The sequence below is a fragment of the Haemaphysalis longicornis genome, unplaced genomic scaffold (assembly GCF_048455015.1).
Source record: "Haemaphysalis longicornis isolate Haplotype H1 unplaced genomic scaffold, Haemaphysalis longicornis Haplotype H1 scaffold_3, whole genome shotgun sequence".
Taxonomy (NCBI): Eukaryota; Metazoa; Arthropoda; class Arachnida; order Ixodida; family Ixodidae; genus Haemaphysalis; species Haemaphysalis longicornis.
Window position 1 is genome coordinate 150,056,906 of NW_027526335.1, and position 12,648 is coordinate 150,069,553.

Genomic DNA, 12,648 nt, shown 5'->3' on the forward strand with positions numbered 1-12,648 from the left:
TCGACCAATTGACTTCCACGGGAGGGAAACGAAGAGCCCCATATTTTTCTGCTTTGATAAAACTAGTTCTTCCTAGTTCTAGTAATTATAAAGCCATACCCACTAGGACCACTAAGCAGTGAGAAAAATAAACCTGGGAGATTTCAGATAAGGCGAGCAAAGTGTTGTTGGTCTATCTCTTCAATTTACTTGAATTTTTTTATATCATTCCCTGCTAATTCCACTGCAGAGATTCAGCAAAATGTTTCCCGGAAGGCCTTTTGTTTCGGAGTAAAAAATTTTCGAAGGTGACAAGGTGGACCACCGCCGCTTCATGCCTTTGCGCCTAAGACAATTTTAGCGATGTCTAGCTACGAAAACACTTATGAGGGGCACCAAGTAAATTTTATGCTTAATTTACGCCTGGTTTACATTTCTCGAAGCGCTGGAAATTATGAATGGATATAGGGGAGAAAGGCTCAGAAGAGTACAACTAATATGGGCACCAGGTCACACAGCCCTACCCGGCAACGAGGATGCTCAGAACCTAGCTCGAAGACTAGCCGGCCGAGCTAGCGCAAGAAGCACCACGGAGCAGCCCTCGCCCAGAAACGGCAGTGAACGCATGATCCCATTTAGAGAAATTATCGATCAGTACCGACTGGGGAGGCTAAAATACCCAGAGGCGCACAAAACACTAGATAAAAAGCAATCAGTTGCGTGGAGATTACTGCAGACGGGGATGTACCCCAACCCCGTACTGTACAATCACTATTACCCAGATCTTCACAGCGACAGATGTAGAAACTGCACAGGAAGGGCTGACCTTAAACACATGTTATGGGCCTGCCCTGCCATCACCACCACAGATAAAGCAAGAAGAATGATAAGTACACCGGAGCAGTGGGACACGATACTGCTCAGCTCGGACGCCGAGTCGCAATCTTGGGCTGTCCGGATGGCCGAAGCCGCCGCCAAGGAGCAGGGACTCCTGGCCGATGGCTGAAGAGGGGGAGAAGGGACTTCTAGCCTACCCCACCCCTGACCCCATCCTGGGCAAACAATAAATTTATTCCTCCTCCTCTACAAACGTTTTACTGGTGTCCAGAGAATACCTATTTTACAATAAAGTGTTAAATCACGACCAAAGAGCAACTTTGTTCGAACTTTTAGCCTAAATATTACAAAAGTATTTTAGTAACAACTATCAAATTTTATTCACGTACGCTGCTCACAGTTATAAACAACCACACACAACAATACAATTGTATACTGCGAGGTTAATATGCCACGGGTACGCAAGTTTGAAATAAAAACTTAAAAACACAAATTTCCGGAGCTGATACGTAATAAAAACGCACCTTCAATTTTTTTTTAATTCTCCCAAATGTAGGCCGTTACGTGTACTTGCATTGTCATCAAAAACATGTCGCCTCATCTTGTTCCTTCAGCGCCCCAACCGCGCGAGAGGAGCGTATCCGCACCGCTCTCCATGGCATACTGTAATGACAGCGACATCCCTCAGATTTGTATAACTTATGTATATTTTGTGTAAAGAGCACAACAGAGGCGTACGGAGGAGGGATTTCGTAAGGACACAAATCAAAGTTGCAGCCGTCATGCCATTGCTATTTGAAGTTTTTGACAGTGTTTTTATAGTGCCAAATGAGGCCTGATTGCCTCATGCAGCGGTGGCGTCGAGGCAGAGCATCCGCCTCGTGGGCACAAAAACTGTGGTTCTAATTCTGGTGCGGCTCAATTTCTACCGGAAAAAAAAAACTCCGCGTGTTGATATAATTGGAGACGGAGGGTTGGGGTGCGGCCTGATCCCGGCCACCGTTTCCGGTAACGAACAACCTCACCATAGCAGTACTGGCCACCCTGGTGTACTAATGGCCACAGCCTCCCATGAATACGCCAATTAACCCTCGACGCACAGACCCCAGGGGCTGTAAAGAAGCTGACCTCGCCGTCGGTCAGTCGTGCGACGCAGCAGAGGGTGCTAAGAATCACTGGATCCGGACAGGCCACCATTAGGATCTGACTCTGCCAATGTTTAACACGAGAACTTTATCTGGCGATGCGAGTCTAGAGGTGTTTCTCATGGAATTAGTGGGCATTAAATTGGATGTGGTAGGGCTTAGCGAGGTTCGGAAGGCAGGTGAAAACTTCACAGTGCGGGAGAATGGACAGTTCCCATGTTACCGTGGTTACCGTACGTCCTATGTTACCGTACGTCTCTGACAAATGAGAACTGGCAGTTCGATTTCTAGTGAATAAAAGTATAGACGACAACATAGACGAATACTATGGCATTAAGAAAAGGGCACCCGGTCTTGTAATTAGGCTTAATAAGAGGTACAAATTCAAGGTAGCAGTAGGCTACGGGCTTACATCCAGCCACGACGATCAGCTAGCTGAACGCCTCTACGGAAGTGTGGAATCGGCAGTAACTAAAGCACAGACACAGTATACCGTTATGTTAGTATCCCTTGCTAACGAAGGCAAGAAGGAGGCTGGAGACAAGTTAGTTGGCAACTATGGTCTGGATTGTAGGAACAACAGAGGGGACTTATTAGTGGACTTCGCAGAAAAGAATAATTAGCGCATCATGAGTACCTTCTTCCGTAAACGGGAGAGCCGGAAGCGGACGTGGAGGAGCCCGAATGGGGAGCATTAAAATGAAATAGACTTCATACTATGCGGTAACCCTGGCGTCGCGCAGGGTGCAAAAGTGCTCGGAAGGGTGAAGTGTAGTGTCAACAGGATGGTAAGATCTAGAATTACCCTAGATTTGAGGAGGTACCATAACAAGCCAGTACAAATGAAGCTGATCAATGAGCTTACAGTAAAACGGAAAGTTAAAGAATTCAGGATCACGGTGCAGAGAATATATTCAGCACTAACCGAAGAAGCACGGTCTGCGACAGAGGAAGCAAGCGACAGTCTTACTCGCATTATCAGAGAGTATGCAATAGAAGTCTGAGGTCAGATCACTAGACAGACTACTGGTAAACCTTCCCAGGAGACGAAAGATTTAATTAGAAAACGGCTAATCATGACAGTCGACTCTACACCCACGCTGGCACAATAGAACTAGCGGAGCTTTCGAAGTTATCAATAAACATGGGACAGCTGACACACGGATGTGTAATATGGAGAGGATCGAATATGCTGCAAAGAACGGAGGCAACCTGAAAGCAGTGGAAGAGGCGTCTACATTGGTAAAAATGAGATGTATGCACTTAAAGACAAGCAAGGCAAAGTCATCACAAATGGGGATAAAATAGTTACTGTAGCCGAGGAGTTATATAAAGGTCTGTACAGTAGTCGCAAAACCCAGGATAATACCGAACGAGGGGATATCTAGAGTGGAAAGACATCCCAGCAGTAACGACAGAAGAACTAAAGAATGCTTTCAAAGAAATGCAAGGAGGCAAAGCACTTGGTGAGGACCAGATAACAGCAAACCTCTTGAAGTATGGCGGGCAAATTTTACTACAAGAAATAGCATATCTGTATTGGCGGTGAGATGTTTGAGTGGCGCCCCCTGGCTCTGACGTCAGCTTAGGGACTCGCGCCGCTGTCGTCTGCTACAGTTGCGCCGCTGCTGGATACACTGGCGTCGCTGTGGTGCGCTTGTAAGGGGAAGCAAAGCCTAAGCTAAATATCGCCCGCTTCGATCTTTTAATGCATGAAAAGCGTATTTCCAGTAATTCAGTTATTTTTCCAGCTTCTGACAACCCTCAATAACTGCAAGCTGTATACCGCACAAGTTTGCAACGAACGAGGAGAGACCAACTTTCTTCAGAGCATCGGTCAGATAATCGTGCGTAACTCGTCTTTTCTAGCTTATTTGCGAGGTTCAGGGCTCAGAGCTCCTCGATAGGTATGCAAAATGCGTAGGCTCCCCTAAAGTATTTTCGACAAACAGTGTAATGCTACGCACCAAGTGGCGCGTCCATACATGCACGTCGCAAAGCAGGAGACAAAGCGGTTGTCTTCTATTTCTTTCGTTGTTGTTGACTGGTATCAGGTGAATGTTTTTTTCTATGCCCAACGAATTGATTTTCCTGCACCGTCACACATATCTTATTAGGAGGTTTGTGGATGTTTGAGACGCGCACATAGTTTGTGTGGATATTTTCTTCAGGCTGTAAGGCATACACTACCTTCTTCAGAAATTGGCTTTCGGTATGGCTGCGTACAACGTGCATATTCGCAGCGTGCGTTTATTCACATGCAAATGCAATGAGAAGGTTTGTGCTACGTCACCGCGAAACGGCGCAGACGACGTTGTCCAGAGTACTCGAAGGCGACTTTTCCGCCACGAATTTCTATCGTAACTAATGAACTGAATCTCAACCCGAACAGTTATGACATGATTACAGCGTTGAATGCTAAGAAACGCAAGAAATAGTGTACGTGCCGGTTTTCAGTATTATGAAGAATCATAACCGATGAATATCTCCCAGCAGCTATTTATTGTTTTCCAACCCCTTCAGGCGTAAAGAACAAATCCTGGCCTACTCGGGGTGATGTGCCCCGAACTGAAGAAACTTACTCTTACTCTCTGTCCTGGACTGAAGATCCCGCCCACTAACCAGCTCTATTTTAATGCAAAAGTTTTCTCCTGCTCCCCCTCCTCCTTGTACTGTTGAGTGCAGTGTTACTATAACGCATATCTGAATATTGGGAAGGCATGGCTGTCGGAAATATGTACCGAAATGTCCGTCAAGGTCTGAAGAAACATATTGTTGCCGTATTTTTACCGTAGTTTTTCCCCTTTCTGATCAAAAATTATCCATACTGGTCAGGAGCCTGCACCAGCACGCGCCTATACACACCGTCTGTTATTTGGAACTCAACCTACATTTTGCGCCCCATAGTGCATGTCGGCACACTTTCATGCTATGACAACGTAAAGTGATGTCATACAATACTTTCGAGCGTTCGGCAAGGTTGCAAAAAAACAGTTTTACCTTACGTATGCGATCGATTACCAGGAATCGTAGTGCCTTCTGCCAAAGCCGAGAGCCCCGAAGGCCTGAAGTTTGTTTTGGTCTTGCATTTTGCTGTTGTCGGTTTTGTAGACTCTGGATGTTCCCTTTGTTTGTTCGAAAGATTTGTGAATACAGAAGCTGACGCCTATAGCTCCGACTCTCCGCACAAGACCGCCTTCGCAGGAATGTGGCCACGCCGTCAATGTTTCTTTCGAAGTCGTGTCGAAAACTATACTGCAAATCACGCCTTCAGCTAGTGTATGCAATTGCAAGCCTTTTATTGTAATAAAAAGCTGCGCATACGAAAAATCTGATGCGGACAAACATCAAAAGTCGACCGAGCGCAAAGAAACAGCAGGTAGAGCGAGCCCGAGTGAAGCAGACGACAAATGCGAGAATCACTAAGCTGACGTCACGAAGACGCCCTTTGCAGCGGCGCCCGTGGTCGCGCTCACCGCCAATACGCAATGCGTAGTAACCGCGAGTGTACCGGTATCTTGCAAGAACGCGAACATCCTCCTAATCCATAAGAAAGGTGACATGAACGACTTGAAAAATTACTCACCGATCATCTTAGTGTCAGTCGTCTACTAGGTACTTTCCAAGCTAATCGCTAACAGAATTTCTGCCACCTTAGACTTCAGTCAATCTAATGAGCAAGCAGGGTTTCGTAAAGGCTTTTCAACAATAAACCATATTCACACGATCAGTCACGTGATAGAGAAACGCGCGTAGTATAACCAACCACTACGTATACATAGCTTGCACATGACGTCATCACAACCCTTTCTTGTGACCCACTTCTAGCTTTTTCAGCGCTCCCAAAGATAAGAGCACCAGATAAGTGTGCAGCCTTTCACCGTGCTTGTGGGTCACAAACATGGCAGCTACGTTGACGTCAGTGCAAATCATCTATAGTATACCACTATATCTTTCTCAAGACTCTGAGAAACCATTTCACTTGGTCGAAGCCTAGGGAGTCATGCAGCCATTGCGGAATCAGGTATTCGACGAGCATTACGTAAGAATACTAGAGGATATCTAGAATGGGCCCACAGCTACAATAGTTCTCCATAAGGAGAGCAGTAAAATACCTTGAAGGAAGCGCGTCGGACAAGGAGACACAACCTCTACAATGTTAATCACAACCTTTTTACTATAGGTATTCAGAACATTGGATTGGGAATAGATGGGAGTAAGGTTTAATAGAGAATACCTCAGTAACCTGAGATTTGCTGACGGTGTTGCCTTTCTAAGTATTTCGGGGGCGAATTGCAAAGCATGATTACCGCAGTCGACAAGAAGAATAGAATCGTGGGCCTGAAAATTATTGTGCAGAAAACTAAATAATTATCAATAGCCCCGGGAAAGCAGAGCGGTTTGAGATAGGTGGCGAGGCAGTGGAAGTGGTAAGCGAATATATCTATTGAGGAACTAGACCCGCGCCATGGCTCTGCTGAGAACACCTCTTTAATCTCCTCTTCCTTACTCGCTCATGATGATGATCTGCCCGTTGGCAATCGATCCTCTTCCTTTTCGCAACATCCTCCCGCCCGCGACAGTGATGCGTCTACGAATAAAAAAGACTTGAGGAGAAACAACATGCCAGAAAAAGACAATTCTAGTCAGTTCAGTAGCCTGGTTCGAGTCCTTCTAGCCGTTCGGTAACCGTTCGTCAGCAGCTTAATTTTCCATCGGTGCTTTGAAGTCTGATGCTGCTTCCTAATGACGGTCTTCGTTAGGATCGGCGATGAAGGTACTGAAGCACTCTGTTGTGTTGCAAGGAAGAAAGTTCGGGCTGTCTCGCTTCGTCTCTCACATCGTCTTGATCGGAATCGTACTTGTCTCGACCGAACCTCCCGTGTCTGAACACGCCTCGTAAACGTGGAGGAACTAGTTTCCCTCCGCCTGACGGAATTGGGCCGTAGCTTAGTCGAAGGTCCACAAACTCTGCGTCTCGTCTTTAGTTGGGCAGTCCTTTTCTGTTTCCTAGGCTTGCCCCGAAGTCTTCGCCTCTTGCGCCGGTTCATGTCAGTGTTCATGGCATCAGTGTTCGTGATCAGATGCATTGAAACAACGGGCTTCTGATGATTGGGATGGGACTCTGGAGGTTGTGTTAAGCGTTATTCACTCTGTACAGAATCCACCAGTGATCCCAGAGTAGCATTTGTGGACGCGCTCAAGCTTTTTACTGGCAGTGGGATGATTTCCGCCGTTGCCGTATTTGTTATGAGTAATGGGTCTTCGCACTCAGATACTTCATTACGGGAAGCTGTAGAGGTAATCAACGACCTACATGATGTTTGGACGGGTGCGACTTGAGTGAGTTCCAAATTCATGACGCGCTGCGTGATTATCTTGTTCCGCATCAAGCTCATCTTCGATATCTTATCAGTAAGCAGCCACTTCGCACTGAAAATCATATATAAGTACTTGTCAGATTTTTCGTAATCCTTTTCGTAATCCTCAATATCTAGGAGATATCGTATCTGTCTGTCAAGATTATTTATGTTGTCCAGCACTTCTGTAAGAGATTCGAGGAGGAATTTAAGCGTACTTATTCTCGGAGTTGGTGATTCCACAAGGTTGTCTGTTGTTCTGACGAGTTCGGTTATCTTAGCACGGAGAGTGTCCCTCAGCTCTTTCAGTTCACTCACGGCCTCCCTGTGCTCAGTAGGCTGAATGTCCACAGGGAGGGTGTTCTGGATACGGTGCTGCTGCTGGACACTTCCGGGTTCCAAGTGGTCGGTGCGGTGCGTCGAGCAGCCAGCCATGGGGGGCGCCGTTCGAGGGCAAGGCCCACGGGATCAGGACATCAAACGGTTTCCCGGGCCTCGCGTGCCTCGAAGTCACTGTGCGCCGTCAACTCGTGTCCACCAGGCGGTTCCTCCCGGGTTTCGGCACCAAAAATATTCAGGAACTAGACCCGCGCCATGGCTCTGCTGAGAACACCTCTTTAATCTCCTCTTCTTTACTCGCTCATGATGATGATCTGCCTGTTGGCAATCGATCCTCTTCCTTTTCGCAACAATATCTACTCAGGCCAAGCGGTGACCCCCCATCCCAACCATGAGGCAGAGATAACTAGAAGGATACGGATAGGCTAGCGCTATAGATTGCATTCGGCAGGCATTCTCATATAATGCATGGCAGCCTAGTATTGTCCCTGAAGTGGAAAGTGTATGACATCCGTATCTCACCACTTCTAACCTACCGCGCAGAAACTTGTAGGCTCACTAAAAGAGATCAACTTAAATTTAGGACGACTCAGCGATCAATGGAACGGAAGATTTGTGTAATGGTAAGGGACAAGAAGAGAGCGGACTGGGTCAGGAAACAAACACGTGTTAAGAACATTGAGTAGAAATAAAGAACAGGAATTTGGCGTTGAAAGGGCATGTAATTCGAAGGAAAGATTACCGTTGATCACTAAGGGTAACAGAGTGGATCCCTAGCGAAGGCAAACGTGGCAGCGTGCGGCGGAAAGTTAGGTGGCAGATGAGGTCAAGAAGTTTGCGGCGATAAATTAGCCGCAGTTAGAACAGGACCCGAATAATTGGAGATCTATGGGAGAGGCCTTTGCCCTGCAGCTGGCGTAGACAGGCCGATGAATATGATGATTACTATTATTATGATGATGATGATGAAGATGACGCATAAAAGGTAAATAAACCCTTTACTGATACGAAAACAGAATTTTACGAAAAATGTACGTCGCAATGTCCACGTTGGTACCGTACGAACCAATGTCCACCCAGTTCAAAATCTATGGATTGGGCGAAAAACAAAAAACAAATCTCGTAGGTTCAACCCCATATTTCAAAAAAGCGAACTTTCCTATTTTGTGAAACTCTCCCAACAAGTTATCCGCTAAATTTACTTTGCTTAGAAGTAGAAATAGCTTGCATCATACCGGTGATTCAGTGTGTACAACACCCCATTCCTACAAATCCAGCACCACTGAAACGCACTCTGGAAATGCGCGCAGTTGTTACAAAACGGAACGGTGTTCTTCAGGTTCAGTGTTTAGACATTCCTCTGGATTTTTTAAAGCGCTGACACTCTTCCTTTTGATTAGCTATTTTGCCTTGCTGAGCTAGTCCATATCGTCAACACACTGGATCAGTGCAAACACCGCAACTCTAAATGCGCTCTTTCGCTCTATAAAATCAAATATTTCCCAATAAGAAAAGTTGTAGAAAGTTTTTCTTTTTAGTTTGCCCGGAATACCGCGTGCTTGCGATCTCTCTTTTTCTTACTCGCACGCACGCACACTCGTCAGTCGCGCAATCTGATTGGGGACTGCAAAGAGGGCGGCGTGGGAACACTTCACAAAAATATAAGCTGCAGTTCTTAACGAAGTCAGACGAAACATCATCTGGGTTGTACGTGATAACGAGGAAACTTCTAAAGATACACTTCAAGCCAAAGTGAATTACGGGAGAATACCGCATGCACAAGCAAGGCTATTTTTGCTACAGCACCGGGCAAGTTTAATGTCTTACTCCCTGCAACCTAGATGAACCAAATGTATGTTAAAAACAAAAATGTGCTTCTGCGCGTGCTGTGCCAACTAGCATGTTTATGTTGCACACACGGAAAATGCCAGGACCCTAATTAGAGGCCAGTCAATTGAACTGCGCATTCATTTTCAGCAGGCCAAAAAATCAATGATATGCCAAGGAATGAGAATTGCACAAAATGCGAGTCTCGCATGCTCGAAAAACTGAATACTCCTGTAGAAGGTAGGGTTGGGGGGGTGGGGGAGGGGGAGAGGCGGGGCGGGATTGCGGTTGTCACGTGGAAGCCAGGCGACTTTGTACAGAAAGCACTTGACCCCAAGAGGAATCTGGATTGCATTTGCAACGAAAGCATGCGACGTAGTTGAGGACTTTTAACATCAGGCCACAGTTTACAACATGATGAAGATCTCAAGAATTGGACTTCATACTTCCATAAAAGTAGTAACTGTTTCCTAAGACATTCGAGTGCGCACACTTCCCTTATGCGGAGAGAAATGAAGTTTTCAGCTACCGTCGCAGCAAAAACTGAAGAGTGATTACCAGTGCATGCGTTCCCCGGCATTCAGCCCTGACACGTGTGGCCTAAAATTTAAGCAATCAGCAACAGGTACATGTGATCTACATGCAGAACAGCCCTTTATCAAAACTCTTAATACCTATGTGGCTAGCAAAGTTATCTAGATGGCTGCTACACGGCAGTATATTATTTCCATAGGGTGACGATTTTTCATTGCGTAAAACGTTAACTTTTGTTCGGCCATTTTTCTACTGTATTCTATTTCATGTCAGCTGTGATGTTTTGCCTTTTGTACAGAAGAATTATATTTGTATTAAAGGCGCAGCTATACCGCTATGTAGTGTCTGAGCCCCCCGCAGGAGCATCGCTGACCAGGCTACATTCTCGCTCTGTACACACTTCAGTATCGATAAGATACAAGGTGTTACGACTTCTAATCAAAGTAAATTTAGTGATCGACCTGTCGAGAGAGTACCACAAAATTGCAACAGCGCTTTTTTCTAAATATGGGGCTGACCCTGAGTGTATTGTCTTTTCACGCCAATTCATTCACTTCACATTGGGCGCAGATTGGTTGTTACGGTGCCAACCTGGATATAAAAATGTCATTTTTTGTTAAATTCTCCCTTATTGTACCTGCTAAGGGATAATGTTCCTTTTATAGAAAATATACATAATTTACACAAATCTGAGGGAAGTCGCTATGACTACAGTACGTCGTGGGGCGCCTCTCTAGCGCTGTACGTGCTCCAGGAACAAGATGATGCGACATGTTTTGATGAAAATGCATGTGCTGTAAAGACCAACATTTGAGGAGAATGTGAGAAAAATCGAAGATTCGTTTTCTTTATATTTGCTTCTGAAATTTGAGTTTTTTCGGTTTTTTCTTCAAACTTGCGTGCCCGTCGCATCTTAACCATGCAGTATACGATTTGATTGTTGGGTATGTTTATTTCGAACTGTAAGAAACACACGTGCATAACATTTGGATGTTGTAACTTAAGTACTCTAAGTAACATTTAGGCTCTAGGTTCGAACAAAATTGCTCTCTGAGCCGACTTCAACATTTTATTGCGAAGCAGTTCTGTTATTGACACCAGTAAAACTTTTTTAGGAAAATGTACACCAAACTTAAATAGACAATAAAATTTACGAACTGCCACTCATAAGTATTTTCGTAGCTAGACGTCACCAAATTTGGCCGATGTGCATTGGCATGTAGCTGCGGGTGTCCGCATTGCCGCGTTAAAAAAGTTTACAGATATGCAAATTTTTTTCCAGGTGAAATATTGCTGAATCATGACATGGGAATAATCAGGTAATGATATAAAAAAAACCTTCAAGGAAATTACAGTGGTCGACCCGCCGCCGTTTTTTCGATCTTATCTGAAATCACCCACGTGCAGTCTCTACAATGTGCAAAATGTATATTTTCTACAGCTTCGCGCGTCGTCTAATTCCTGAGAGTGTGATGGATGCGAATGATTTTAAATTTTTATCTTTACATGTCCTCCTAATTAATCACAATCGACGAATTTCAATTACACATTTTTTTGTTTAGTGCATCCTACCACTGCCCGTGAAGGAATGCAGAAAAATCTTCGCTTCAGGTATACGCGCGCATGGCACGTGCCGATAATGTTACCAGATTGATTGATTGACTATGGCATTTCACTCGCCGATGCTACTCCTGGGCTACCAGTCGCGCCGTAGTGCAGAATTATGGGTTAGTTTTGACCTTCTGGAGTCTTCGAAGTGTTCCAAAGGATCGACATGAGGACGTTTTTGCTTTTCGCCACTATCGGAACAGACATCATAGCGGAGATCAAGCCCGCATCCTTAGAAAATAAGTTTAGAGACTCGTCCTGTTAAAAAACTAGATTGTTGACTACAGAAATGTTTGGACCACACTTCGTCTGTCCATCGCACAAAAAACCTCGCATCGGCGAGGAAAAATGTAGATAAGGAGGTCCAGGGAATCTAACCCAGCACCCGAGTGCCACGGAACCGGCAACCTAACCACTGGACCACCACGAAGACCCCAGAGTTACGGAGTTAGCAGCGGCGGAGAAAAACATGTCAACTTATTTAAAAACAAAACCCTTCCTGTCATAGGAATTGAACCTGGGTTCGTCGCATCATGAAGCCCAGCGTCTATTCGATTAACCTATCATCGCATCCCGGGCGCAGAGCATTTTTGTTGGATTCGTAGCGCGGGATTTGTTGGCTTTGGACTTGGCCACGGGTTCCAGCGCGGGCTAACGCGGGCCACTTTGGGAGAGGTGTGAAAGCCTGCGGACGAAACGAACCGGGCCTGCCAGTGTTTTAGCTGACCGTTTTCGACGGCCCCCTGCGGTACCGGCTGCCCGCACAGCGCTACCACAGCCAAAGCTGTTGCGGTCAAGCGCGCCACGCCTGCGCAATGGCGCTCACGCTTGCTATCGGAGCGGAGCGGACAGCGAGATGCGGTCAGCTAAAACTCGATATTAGGAACTTCCAGCGGCAAGTTCTGAAATAAATGTGAGGGGCAACAGCCGGGTCTTCGACGAAGGGAGAGGGACCACCAGCTCTGCTGTTTCTCCAGCCTTGCAATATTAGTGAAACTGCGGCAGTTTCACTGCCGCCC